Genomic DNA, 14123 nt, shown 5'->3' on the forward strand with positions numbered 1-14123 from the left:
TTTTCCAATTCTTACAAAAAGCGTGAAGTTTGGTTTTAAATGATTTTTTTTAGAAAATAAGCTCCATTTTTATTCAAAATTAGTAAGCATTAACAAAAAAGAAGCAGAATAGACAAAACTGATACAAATGTCGAGGTATGGTATTAGCAGTCTAGGCTAACCATCGATTTGGGTCTTAGCCCGACTAGCAGTGTGCTTGAAAACTGTAGAGTACTTCCTTCTCTACAAAACCACTGAACGCTTTTATGTAAAATTGCATCAAATTTATGATATCTGGTCTCGAAGATTTGTACGTTGAAACTGGAACCGGAACCATTTTTCGACTTTATCAATGGGCACTAGCGCCATTTGAGTTGGTATCTTTCCATGCTGAATACTCAATTCAGCTGCTCTTATATCGTCGGATTAGGTTGTTGTTGTTATTGTAGCAGCACAAAAATTCTCTATATATATACAGAGAATGCTGCTGAAGTGACAGTCCTTGGGCGGTTATAAATCCGGGTCGTTCCGTTTACGTAGAGCCGACTGTCGTGTGAACGCATCAGATTAGGTCGAGCATACTGCTTCTTCATTCCAAAAAATTCCCAAATGCGCCATCTAAATTGAAAATTTGTGATTAAGCACTTGGCAGATTAGCATGGACATCAAGTCACTTCTCTTTTAGTGTTTTTTTTTTCTCAGCGCTTGGCTATGAAAACTTCTCTTTTTGCATCTTTACAGAATCCTTTCTTAGAATAGCTGCCAGGTGAAAAAAACTTAACTTATTTTGAAAACCAAAGTATACCGCTTCGAATTTTGATCAATTCTGTCAGTGGGCCTCTAGACTCCTCAGCGGAATTTTACAATTAACTGTAGTAAAAAACTCGACTCGTCAAATTACTGCATGCACTTGATGAGTTGTTGCATAACTAACTCCGGCCTATTTCAATAGATTTTTACCCAGCCATCTCCCAGGCATAAAAGCCATCGAGATATTTGTGCGGGAATGTGTCCATAGGAAAATGAGAGGAGTCCACATTTACATGTTTTCAGATAGTTAGGTGGATTTGAAAGCCTTTCTATCAACTGTGATCACTTCAAAAATAGTAAATGACGCCCTAAACTTTCTTAACTCTTTAAGGAACTTCAACACAGTTTTATTATAATAGTTTGGGTTCCTAGACACGAGAGACATGAAGAAAATGAAATGACTGATCTTCTAGCTGGAAAAGGGACAAAAATGCGTCTAACTGGCCGTGAGCCTTTTTGTGAATATAAAAAAGGTCACATTAACGAATTTCTCAAAAAGTGGGAGAAGAAGAAATTCGTTGAACCCTGGCGAAATTCTATCGATTGGCGTCAAGCGAAATAATTCCTAATGCCGAACACAGGAATTTCTGAAAAGCTACTTTCGCTTAGCAGAGCAGACTTAAGACTTTTAAGTGGTTACTTTACAGGCCACTGTAGCCTGAGATATCACTTAAACAAAATTGATCTCTTTGAAAACATCTTCTGTCTATTCTATGACATGGATGCTGAAAATTCAGAACATATTTTTTGTGAATGTCCCGCACTAAGCAGAAAAAGGCTTTGCCGCCTTGGATGGCACTCATTGGAAATTATGGAACAATAAACCCCAGAATGTGCTAAAATTTAAAAAAAATCTTAAAATATAGGGGAACTCAGCAGGTTTTGCACAATAGAACTTATTTGGTCGCAGTGTTCATAGAGTAATAATAACAACTCAAGGCGTAAACAAAATAATTATCTTCGCGAGAGTGAAGAGTGCCACACATAGCCACCTCAAAGTCTCGATACAAATTTAGAGTAGTCTCGTTTAGGATAAGTTAATGCAGGGAGTGTCTAATTACTAGTTCTGACTCAGCTGAATTAGTTTGAATACATCTGGGTACTAAAATCTGCCTGTGCTTTCTCCTCTTCTCTGATTTTTGTTGAACAAAGGCCAGTGTAAGGAAAATCTAGTATCTGTTCTCACGAGCATACGAACCATCAGCGGAGATTGTGGACTGTGAGGTACGGTACACAAGACAGGGCTAGTTTACTGGAGCTGACGAGATCCATGACAAAACAAACCGACAATAACTAGGCCAGACAGTGTATAGACGGACAATAAACGACATTCTTTGCGAGACCCTTACCACCTTCTTAAACTTCCCCCGAATGCCGTAATCGGAGTCCAACTACCACACACAGCAGATGAAGAGCTCCAGCTACCCCGAGAGACCCACGTAACTTTGGCACAACTACGTTCTGGATACTGTAGCGGACTAAACTCCTACCTATGCAGAATTGACCCCAACATACCCAACATATGTGCAGCATGTGAAGGCACCCCGCACGACACTAACCCCTTTTCACATGGCCCATCAAACTCACTCATCTAACACCCGTCTTCCTCTGGACGCAACCTGTCGAAACAACAAGTTTCCTGGACCTACCGTTAGATGAGCTAGACGAAGATTACCGGTGATTAACAAACAACTCAGATTCATCGAAATCCCCGCGAAGAGTTTAAAGAAGAGTTCGCTATGTGATACGCATTCTGACTATCCGGTTTTTCTGTACATACTTTCGATGTTTTCTTTTTTATATTTTCATCCATCTAATCAACTACATTCGACTCATTGCTTCTCAGATAAAGTAACAGAGTAACAAAAGGGGATCTATTGGATCTCTAAGACATACTTTCTTCTTTAAAATTTGGAATCTCTCTATTTGGTTATAACTTACTAATTTCTTATATTTTAATAGAGGACCTAATAGTTTCCTCGAAGGTTGTATGTATATGCGAATCTTGGCTGTTTTATAAAGATTTGGTATTTATAGGACGCAGAAGTAGTAACCGACCAATCTGCAAACTGATCTCAATGATAGGTCCGTTTTAGTTAAAAAACATTTTTTGGAGAGTATGCAAAATTGTGGAAACTAATTTTGATTCGAATTCGAATTTTGATATGAATTATCGGCTTTATATGTAGGAAATCGTCATTTTAAATAGTTGAAAAAATGTTTTGAAAAGTAGTGCGAATTCTCGCCCTTATTTTATTTTATTTTTATTTTATTTTATTAAAAACGCCAATCGGCAATATACATACAAATATAAAAGAGAGTACAGAATCAGAATTTATAGAGGGCTGGTAAGAAATACAATGAAAAAGATTATGGGACAGAAGGTTCTTGAGAAAAATCAGGCTATTACTATAGGATGATATTTTTGGCATTTCGCAGAAAAGTGTCGTAGGTTCCACCATAAAAAATCGAGAGCACCATGAAGTGAGTTGATGCTGATGGCTATTCTATTGCACGGGCCGTGATAGACGTAGCTTTTGTAAGTAGCGACTGTTTTCAGTAGACGACTATTCCTAAGAGTTCCACTTTATAGAATAACGCCAGATCAGTTATGCGACGGCGAGCCCGAGCCCCTTATATGTAGGGAAACGAGAAGTTTGTTAACTCTGAAAAAATATAGTTAAGATTTTGTCATACGATTTTTCTTTTTTGACAATTTTCGATTTTTCCGTTTATCCGTCGCTCATTTTGGTCCATCTAAATGTGCATGCGTTCACACATTTGCACGCCAAGTGTTCAATAATTTAGTGCAAATCAACTAAACATTTAACATAAAATAAAAATCATATTTTTATAAAAAAACACTTAAAAAAATTATTACAATTTTACTAAAAGAATAAAATATTTTGTGCATTTCACGCATTTTCCGAAAAGCAGAAAAAGTTATATAGTGCGACTCTTTGGCGAAAGTGTGTTTAATGTTGCATCATGCTATCTCGCTCATGCAGTATATTAACGTGGATTATGCGCGCTCATATACTCGCCATCACCCTCCACAGCAGCTATCCTTTTTTGCACAATATTGCTCTCTCGTATGACACAACTATAACTATGCAAGACAACTATCTCTTTTCCACACAATATTTTGTTTTACTCATATACAAACTTTTGCTCATTTTTCGCTTCCAGTCACTCATTTTCTCAAAATGTTCTCTTTTTTTCTCTGCAACATTTTCGACTCATTATTTTTGTTTAGATTTTGAGCGCTCAATGAGTTCGATGTGAAACGAAGTGTTATAGAAATACGAGCGCATTAACGAGTGTGAAAACGAATACCTTTACTTCGGCTGTGTTTGTTATTTGTATAAGGATTCAAGTGGCAAATCGTTGTGACGGTTTCGTGCTTACGGTCAGCGGACGCAGTTGACGCACAAAGAAAAACAAAAAAATTTAAATTGAAAATTAATTTACAAAAATTGAGTATGAAAAATGTTTAAAGCTCGGGGAAACGTAATAGCAATGGAAATAATAAAATGAGACGAAAACAACAACGAATATAATTTCAGTTATTAATTAAATGAATTAAAAAAAAATGAAATATTTAATTCTCATCATTTAAGAAGTGCTTCCGTAATCATTACATTACATCCAAACAAATAGTTGCAATTTTATTGATTTGCGTGGGAAATGTGCAAAATATTTTGGGTGAAAGAGAAAAAATAGCTTAAGTTTAAAATACCAAATTTTTCTGTGAAAAAAAATTCAGTTTTTTTGCAGCGCAGTGAATTTTGTTAGTTCTTACGCCTGACAACTGTTTAAAGCAACTGTTTAAACTACTACGAAAATACTTTTACGAAAATTTCGACCAAAAATAAAAAAAAATAAATAAAAAAAATAAAAACAGAAATTTTATTAAACAAAAGTGCAAAAATATGCAACTTCCAACGTTGATCAACTGTACGGAGGATTAAATCTGTGTGCTGTTTTGAAACAGCCAACTCCAAGAAAAAAAGGTCTTTAAGGTAAATAGAAGTATACAAAATTTAAGCAAATAAAAGAGAGAATAAATTTATTTTTTAATAACGAAATACATTGTTATTTTTTAATAAAAAAATACGGTTTTATTAAAAAAAAAAATATTTTTAATATTTTTTGGCTGACAAGATTCTTCATTAACGACAAGGTTCTCCAATAAATCTACCATTTTTTTAATAAAAAATAGTTTTAAATAAAAAAAAAAATATTTTTTAATAAAAAAAAATTAAAAAAAGTAATATTTTTAAATTAAAAGAACAATATTTTTAAATAAAAAACAATATTTTTAAATAAAAAAAAAATTTTAAATAAAAAAAAATATTTTTTAATAAATATATTTAATATTTTTTAATAATTTTCAAAAAATTCGATTTCTCGAAAAATAAGCGAAATATCGAAAAATAAGATTCGTACTTTTCAACTTGGATATTCAAAAGCTCATAATAAACCGCTTTGTTTCTCCAATTAGAATATCACGAAAACTAAGAGAAATCTAAGAATGGACTAAATTCATAGAGATGGTCTGATAGGCCCCAAAAATTATATCGACAGAATTTTAAACAAAGGAACTTTTTAAAATAACAGCTAAAAATTCAGATTTTCAAAATATGTCTCTTAAGGGGGGAAGCTGGTCTAGAATATTGAAAAAAATCGAAAAATTTTTTTTTGTCTTAAAAGGTGCTTTAGGGTCTTAGAAATAATATACCAAATGAGGGATGCCAGCAAAAATGTCTAAATGCCCAAATTTTTCATTCGACGGCAGTGCCTCGCAGGTATGCCCCGAACGCTATTTACAACTTTAAACGCGTTTTTCTCGAAATCACTTTTTTTAAACTGGCCGAAGACATAACTCGAACAAATCTTTACCGATTCTTACGAAATTTTGACAATACATTCGAAATACCTTTCTCCGGAGACGTACGTAGGATTTTTTATTTATATTACATAGTTTTTTTTTTAATCAACAATTTTATGTCGTTCTTTATAGTGAAAATTGTAACTTTTTGTTCAAACGTGCACCATTTCGCGAAAAAACAAAATATCGAAAAAATCCTACGTACGTCTCTTTCTGTTGTTATATAGAAACTAAAAAAATTTTATTTTTTGATCCAGGACAAAAATTAAGGAGTTTACGTCTTCGGCAATGGACCCACTAGAAAAAAAGGCGCCTTAGGAGAACTGCTGGACAGCGGCCATTTTGAAATTAATTCAGACGAAAAATTTTGTATTTGTACCATGAAAGCTATTTTGTATTTGTACCATTTCGCGAAAAAACAAAATATCGAAAAAATCCTACGTACGTCTCTTTCTGTTGTTATATAGAAACTAAAAAAATTTTATTTTTTGATCCAGGACAAAAATTAAGGAGTTTACGTCTTCGGCAATGGACCCACTAGAAAAAAAGGCGCCTTAGGAGAACTGCTGGACAGCGGCCATTTTGAAATTAATTCAGACGAAAAATTTTGTATTTGTACCATGAAAGCTATATTATTAAACCTATTTCACAGATTTTCGATTGATTCCTTTGTTGAGTCAAAATAAATTCATAAAATATGCCCATTTTTTGCGCTCTAGACCAGCTTCCCCCCTTAACAATTATATGGGAAAAATTAAATCATTTAAAAGTCCACCATGAGCACGTCGATTCATGAATACCTAATTTTTCAAAATGGCGAGATATCGATGAAAGTTAAAAATCATTCTTCAACACTTTGCGCTACAGCAGCAATATTCCCAACAGAACGTTCAGCTTTTTGTCTGCCGGTCCTTTTTTTATCCTCGATAGAACATTTTCTTAAGAGTTTTTTTACCTACCTTTGAACAATCGACTCATTCGGATGATTATTTCCATAAAAAAATTAGCGAACTTTGCGATTTTTTTGTTCTTAAAAATCGACCGTAATAAGTTTCAAGGCGCATTCATTAAAGGTGCTGGCACTAGAATAGCAACAATGTTTTGTACGCTTGATTGTCAAAGCAAAGTATTAGCAAAGTAGAGAAGAAAGAATGAATTCGCCTTGTTTCATTCTGGGCTGACATGGGCTACATGGGCTACATGGCCACGACGAAAGAAAAAAAGGCAATCAGCTGATTTATCGATACCATCTTTAATAGATTCGCCTCGATGTGTCTACTTGACAAATGTCAAAGATGAATAGAGAAAAACAGGTACCGTTTATGAATTATTCAGTACCGACATTTAAACGGCCCTTTATTTGAGCTATCTCAGAAGAGATTGGATGGTCGGTAGCTGCTCTTGCCAGCAGAAAATAACTAATTTGCTACTTGTAAGCCTACCGCAGCTGGTGGTAACTATCTTGACATATTTGTAAGTGTTGGGCACTATGACACCAAATTCAGAGATGCGCATATGTGACTTGCAAACATCCCCCTCCTGCCGAGTCAGCAATTTATTTCATAATTTTGTTGAGAATTGTATACAGTAGAGCAGGTGAATGAAGTTGAAGCTGATTTTGTGGCGATGTGTCATTTATTTACCCAGAAGAATTCTACACCTCCATGTTGGTTGGTTGGTTGGTTAAAGTACTGATTCTTCCAGAATCCAACTAGCGCTTCCGTACCATTTTGTAGCCACATTCTCGTTACCAACTTGTTTAACAGTTATTTACAGCATAACTATATCCAGTCTGTGCGGTTTAGGAACCTTATTAGGTTGTTGACATCTAAGCCAGACAGTTGCTCGAGACTCTCGAACAGCGGTTTGCCAGGGGTTAATATTCTGTCCTTCCATAGGGCAGGGCATTCACAGAGGAAATGGATGATTTTTCCTTTTTCTCCCGTTGTTTACAACTGTGACAGTGTGTGTTGTGAGGGATACCCATTTTGACTACTTGCTCTCCGATAGACCAAAAGCCAGTTATGACTGTCGTTAGTCTCCAGGCGCCCCGTCGCTTCGTGCTTATTAAAGTCCACGCTTGCTTGAGGTTGTAGGTGGGCCATAACGTCCTGCTGATTTTGCACGTCGTCTGATCTCTTCATCTACAATCTGCGATTCGAAGGTATTTAAGGGAAATTGCATTCTTGACCGCACCTAATGGTGTGAATACCGGTACTGCAAAAACGCTATTCATGGTAGATCCCCCTCTTGCCAGTTCATCTGCTTTTTCGTTACCTTCAATGTTCCGATGCCCCGGGACCCAGATTAAGGTAACTTCATGGCTTTCACTCAAGATGGTAAAGCTATTCCTGCTTTGTTCCACCACTTTAGAGGTTGTTGTAGCTGAACCCAGTGCCTGGAGTGCAGCTTAGCTATCCGAAAAAATAGCGATACTGCCCTAAAGAGAAATCTGCGATTAGTAGCCTACAAGTTTCCCCAATTGCCAGTACTTCCGCCTGGAAGACACTGCTAGTACTAGGGAGACGCACAGATTTCTCAATTTTCACCTCCATGTGCATGTGCTTATAATTTGAATATTAATTATTTTGTAATATTTCATAAACCTGCAGGGAATTTCACATATGTGTAAAAAACCAAAGGTTTAGTAGAAGTTTCGGAAGATTTTTTGTAAAAATGTTAAATAGCATAGTTCACTGGACAAACACAAATGCTGCCCACCGCATACCCCGAAAATTGTAACCGACTGTGACTGCATTAATAATAACAGTAATATATCCTTGCTGTGTTGGGACTTAATCACTAAATAAATAAAAAAATAAATTAAACTCTGTAGTGTGTAATTTTAATTTTAAAGGCATTACTCAAACTCTAAATCACGACCGTGAAAAATATTTTACTTTACTATATCATCAAATTTATTATTACTTGTTTCAAATACTAGTCGTCAGCAAGCTTTTTACACCCATAGCTATAAATTCATGGCTGAGGGAGTGCACCTTGAAGGGATTCCCTTTTTCGCTGCTACACTGCTATGAGTCATGCGAAATCCGAAGGCACAAATACATGCCTGAAATGTGCTTGTATTGCTTGCAGCGGCAGTTGTTGGCAAATGCCTCTAAAGTTTATGTCGTTCGGTTTCCGTATTGGTTGTTTGGCAGTAGTTTTATCGCTCTTCATCGACAATTGTTTTTGTTCTTTTCTCACTGGTATTGTGCGAATGTCTGTAGAGATTGTGTGCCACTGCAATGTTATGACAATGCGCTGTTGTGTTTTACTACAATCATATAAGAGTGTCATACAATTTCAGCTACCCACTTGCCTTCCTCCTACTTTGCTCTGTGTTTCTTTTGTTGTTGCGTTGTTGGCATGAGTAGCTCGTTTCGTTTCGTTTGTTTGTTTCTTCACTGTTATAAGCAAACAACAAAAGAGCGCTACTATTCTTATGTGTGTCAAAATACTCGTACACTCAGACTTCTACTCTTCTAAACAATATTTGTTGCGTATGCTCGCGCTTGTGTTCCATAACTTTTGTTCTCAAAACTTATTCTAATCAGTGATTGAAATGTTATTGTTTTACGTTGAATTGCGCTGAAGTTGTCTACTCAACTATCGGGGGGAAAATGAATACAATGAAAATGTCAAAGAATAGTAGAGTAGAATTCGAAATTTTTATGTGAGAGAAATTTTACTGCGAATTAAATTTAAGAGGGAAAATTTGTGTATAGCGGAAATATTTGAAAAATAAATTACATTACGTCATTTTGACAAAGAAAACGAAAAGCTTCTAGAAATATATTGAAAGAAATGGTATATCTTTTTATTTGGCTATGAGTGAGCCAGTTGTCGAGGGCAAAAACGAAGAGGGTATACCTTACCTTACCAACTGTAAGAGCATTGAAATTAGCTAATACCTCTTTGCGAGAATTTATTTATTTCTTTCTTTACCAATCAAATATATTTACAAATAATTAGATTGCAACAATAAAGGCACTAGCGGCTATCGGCAGACACAGTGTAATATTAATTTCTGACGTTTTAAAACTTGCTGGTGGGTAGGCCGTCACCGGATGGGCAAGGTTGCACGAGGGTCGTTTGAAAAGCCCTAAAACTAAATAAAAACTATTTACTTATTTGGGCTAAACCTTTTTGAAGTGAAACTTCTTAGGCGTCGATGGACGAGCGAGAATGGAAAGTAAAATTTCAAGGCCGTGCAACGTTTTGGGCGTTTTCGTTCCGCGGGAGAGAGAAAAAAGATATAACGTAGAAGAAAAGGGGAGAGAGAGCCATGCCTTATATATATCCTAGATATATTTTTAGGTTATTTTTCCTGAGTTTTACCTTGTGGTTGCTAATTTCTAGTGAGACCCTTCTCCGTTTTTTGTAAATTTTGTATATTTGTATTCTCTGGAAATGTTGTGAATTTATTAAGATACATATTCTTTCTCCCTCTCATTCTCCCTCGGGTCTTTTTTTCTCGCACTCGTTTTTTCGACATAGTATCCCTTTGGGCTTATACACGTCCTCCAACTCTGTTGATCTCTTCCGAATAATAGGATTTGTCCAAGTCTGAAAAATAGTCATTCGTTTCTGCACCCCTCGTTTGTATAGAATTTTTTCCCGCCAGCTATTTCATCAAATTGGCGGTAGATTGAGGAATAGTAGTCCTAGGGATCCGAAGGGTATCAAGTCGGGAGAATAGGGAGGATACTAAACGAGTTGGAACCCCATTTCCAATAATTTCCCGACCACAACTGCGGTGGCGTGAGCTGGTGCGTTGTTGTGAGGGAAATGAAAAATCAATCACTCGACTTCCTCAATTCAGCCGAATGGCAAACGCAAAGAAATAGACCGATTTGGCTGAAACTTGGTGTGTGTTCTTCCAAGAGATGCTACCAACTAAATATAGCCTCAATATGTGCCTGAAGTGCAATCTCTTTGTCTGTGCATAGACTATTCAAACGGCTCTCACAATTTATCCCTAGTAGAGTTTAGCGGTGAGCTTATTAGGCTTCAAGCGCGCACTACCTTAGCGTAATGAGAAATTTAGTTTCGAACTTCAAGTTGTACGTAAGTTGATTTTCCTGTGTGGAAGGCGTGGATAATCCCGATCTATTTGTTGCTTAATTAGGTCAAGTTTTAGTAAAATATTCTCAAAATATTGTTTTAGTACAAGGAATTAATTTCTTGTTATAAAACATTCTCTCTTGAATATAGAATTAGTTCTAAATAATCTGAAACAATCATCTGCTGTCCTTCGGAAGCAACATAAAACTTAAGGGCGACTCTTCCCGCGTCGGCATGCAAACACTTTAGAGTTACTACCCGCTAAGGACAGAATGCCGGCTGGAAGTTTGTGGATATATAACGAAACTAGACCTCGTCAGCCACTGCCACTTTAATTACGCTTCAAGAAATCGAGAAACTATGAGAGACTAAGAAACGAAGCCGTTTGCTTTTTTAGATGTTGTATATTTACAGGCGCATTCTTTTCTGAATCTTTAAGAGATCACATATTTGCAAAGTTGATTTCACACGCCACCTTTTTGCAGAAAAGGAAGAAACCCTGCGAGATTGTTTTACAAATCCCTCCCCTTTAGCTCAGATATTGCATAATTTTAGGCGAACTTTCTTATATCTCTTAGCGTTGAAGTTTTAGCAGAACAATTTTTAAACTTTGTCTTTTGAAGAAAAGCAAAAAGATGTGCTTGAATGAATTTTTCATTTTTTATCACCAAATGCTGCATACTTACGGGTGCACTTCTGCATGTTTTAGCAGAAAAATATTATTACTTATTTATTTAAGAAATGAAGCTATATCTGTCAACAAAAATAACACTGTGGTACAAAAAAAAAAGTTGCGAAAAAACTTTGGATCGGACATGGTGAGGGTTGTAGCTTATGAAAAACTGAAAAGAATGGTATAGGAGAAATTTCCAATACACCCCCAAAATCTCATTTTATGGCCATAAAACCGTTTTTCAGTAGGTTGATATGAACAATCCCTCCTAACTTCGCCAATTTCCATCCGATTTCGAATTTGCTTTTTTAGTTCGAAAGAACAAAAACAAGCCTTTTTGACAGTGTGTTAACATTTTTTCTGAAATGACAACTGACGAGACTGTAGGCGGAAGTATTTGGAATTTTTTTATTTTTTCTCTATTTTTTCGACTTTGACATAATTTTTACGATATTATCCGATATTGAGGATTTTTTTTAGTACCCTACTGTGTTAGTAAATTTAATTTTGCGTCGAATGAGCTATATTTGACTGTAATTGAAATTAAATTAGTAGAGTTGTGCGAGTTTTAAGATTTTTTGTTTTTTTTTTACTAATTTGGAATGTTGGTATAGCTTACGCTAAATGGGAATAATGACGTGTTTTGATGCGTTATTATAGATACGTAATATTTATTGGAGTGTATATGTATACATAAGAGTACACTGTACTGCATACAACAGAACTGGTTAGAACTTACGAAAATATCTGACATATTATAGCACTTTTTTTTTCAATAGAAATATGAAAAAGCTCCCAAGTGTACCAAAGTTCACACTGTACATTGATTAACAAAAGAAGTTTGTTATTATAAGTTAACCTTATTAAAACGTCAAAGTTTTATTGTTTGTTTCATTGAAATTCATAAGATATAAATCAAAACGTTGCCAGAAAAGTCAAATTTCTCAATATTCTCCGATGATATGGCATCATCAGCCTTATCATAAACCAGATGATTGTTATTTTTGTAAAACGGACGTAAACGGTCACATAAAATATGCTGATGTTGCAACTCTTAAGAACCCCGTAGTCTTGGACGATATGATTGACTCAACTGCAGGTCATGAACTGAAGGAAGTTCAACTCATTGCTGATGATGATCAAACTGATAACAATAAACCTGATGATGAAGAGTACTTTCCGTCTGGTTCTAAGTTTTCAGAACGAGACATTGTATCAAATTCAGATTTTCAGGATCTTTCTCGTGATTTACATACTTCTATCGGGAAGACAATCTGAAACGCTCGCTTCTCGATTTAAGCAATGGAATTTAGTTGATGACGACTTCAGATGAATGATGATGATCGAATTTCTTACAGAGAAGTATTCAAAACTGATGAAGAAATGACAAATGTACCGTACCATACTAAACTCCAAAGGGCCGTTTCCAATGCATTTTTAAGTTTGGAACCAGTGCCGTTGTGTACTGCACCGCACCATACCGTACAGTGCTGCACTGCACAATACTCCAATAAATATTATGCGTTTATAATGACACTTGTTATTATTTTCATGCTTCGAAACGCATACCAAATCTCGTAGTAAAAAAAAAGAAAAAATCTTAAAACCCACACAACTCTATTAATTTTAATTCAATTACAGTCAAATATAGCTCATTCGACGCAAAATTAAATTTACTAACACAGTAGGGTACTAAAAAAAATCCTCAATATCGGATAATATCGTAAAAATTATGTCAAAGTCGAAAAAATAGAGAAAAAATAAAAAAAATCCAAATACTTCCGCCTACAGTCTCGTCAGTTGTCATTTCAGAAAAAATGTTAACACACTGTCAAAAAGGCTTGTTTTTGTTCTTTCGAACTAAAAAAGCAAATTCGAAATCGGATGGAAATTGGCGAAGTTAGGAGGGATTGTTCATATCAACCTACTGAAAAACGGTTTTATGGCCATAAAATGAGATTTTGGGGGTGTATTGGAAATTTCTCCTATACCATTCTTTTCAGTTTTTCATAAGCTACAACCCTCACCATGTCCGATCCAAAGTTTTTTTGCAACTTTTTTTTTTGTACCACAGTGTAATTGTACGGTCCCATTTCCGAAGTCCATAAAGATAGGAGGAAACTATGCCCAAGTTTTTAGAGAACCAATTTTTCTCGCTTTAGAAGTTGCATATTCAAAGGCGCTCTCTTCTTCTGCATGCTTTAATGCTAAGATATTTGCAAAGTCAATTTTAAGAATCCACTTTTAAAAAAAAGCTGGAAAACTGTCTGCTCTTTCTCAGGTATTGCATATTTATAGGCGTACCTTTCCTTTGAATTTAAAGATGAAACTTTTGCGATAACTGAGTTTTTAATTCCCATTTGTTGAAAATGAATGGGAATGAATATATGAGGACGTGCCTTAATATTTCAGAAAATATTGCATTATAGGCGCATCTTACCTTTTATTTTAACGATGCAATTTTCGAAAAACTTAATATTTAATTCCCATTTGTTGAGAATAAATGCCGCGGAAATTGTCGAAATTGTTCTGAAAATGTTGCATATTTAAAGGCGCACTTTTTCCTTTTATGCGATAACTGTGTTTTTAATTTCCATTTGTTGAGAATGAATGAGAATGAATATATGGGGACGGGTCTTGCATATTTATAGGCGCACATTAAAAGCTTGTATAATATATGTATATCGACTTGCAATGTTTTAC

At 35.3% G+C, this 14123-nt stretch overlaps 1 protein-coding gene across 8 annotated transcripts in view; it reads left to right on the top strand.

Annotated features, from left to right (window-relative positions):
• The window catches only part of LOC129246429 (kinesin-like protein unc-104), a 166260-nt gene that overhangs the window by 85136 nt on the left and 67001 nt on the right, over positions 1-14123 (top strand). Inside the window, exon 1 of one of the 8 annotated variants that reach the window (XM_054885254.1) lies at positions 4697-4811. The exons of the other annotated variants lie outside the window; for them this stretch is intronic. The gene's annotated coding sequence lies outside the window, so the exon portion shown is untranslated. Of the gene's footprint in view, positions 1-4696; positions 4812-14123 lie in introns of those variants that run through there. 8 annotated transcript variants of the gene reach the window in all.

The sequence above is a fragment of the Anastrepha obliqua genome, chromosome 4 (assembly GCF_027943255.1).
Source record: "Anastrepha obliqua isolate idAnaObli1 chromosome 4, idAnaObli1_1.0, whole genome shotgun sequence".
In the NCBI taxonomy this organism is placed as follows: domain Eukaryota; kingdom Metazoa; phylum Arthropoda; class Insecta; order Diptera; family Tephritidae; genus Anastrepha; species Anastrepha obliqua.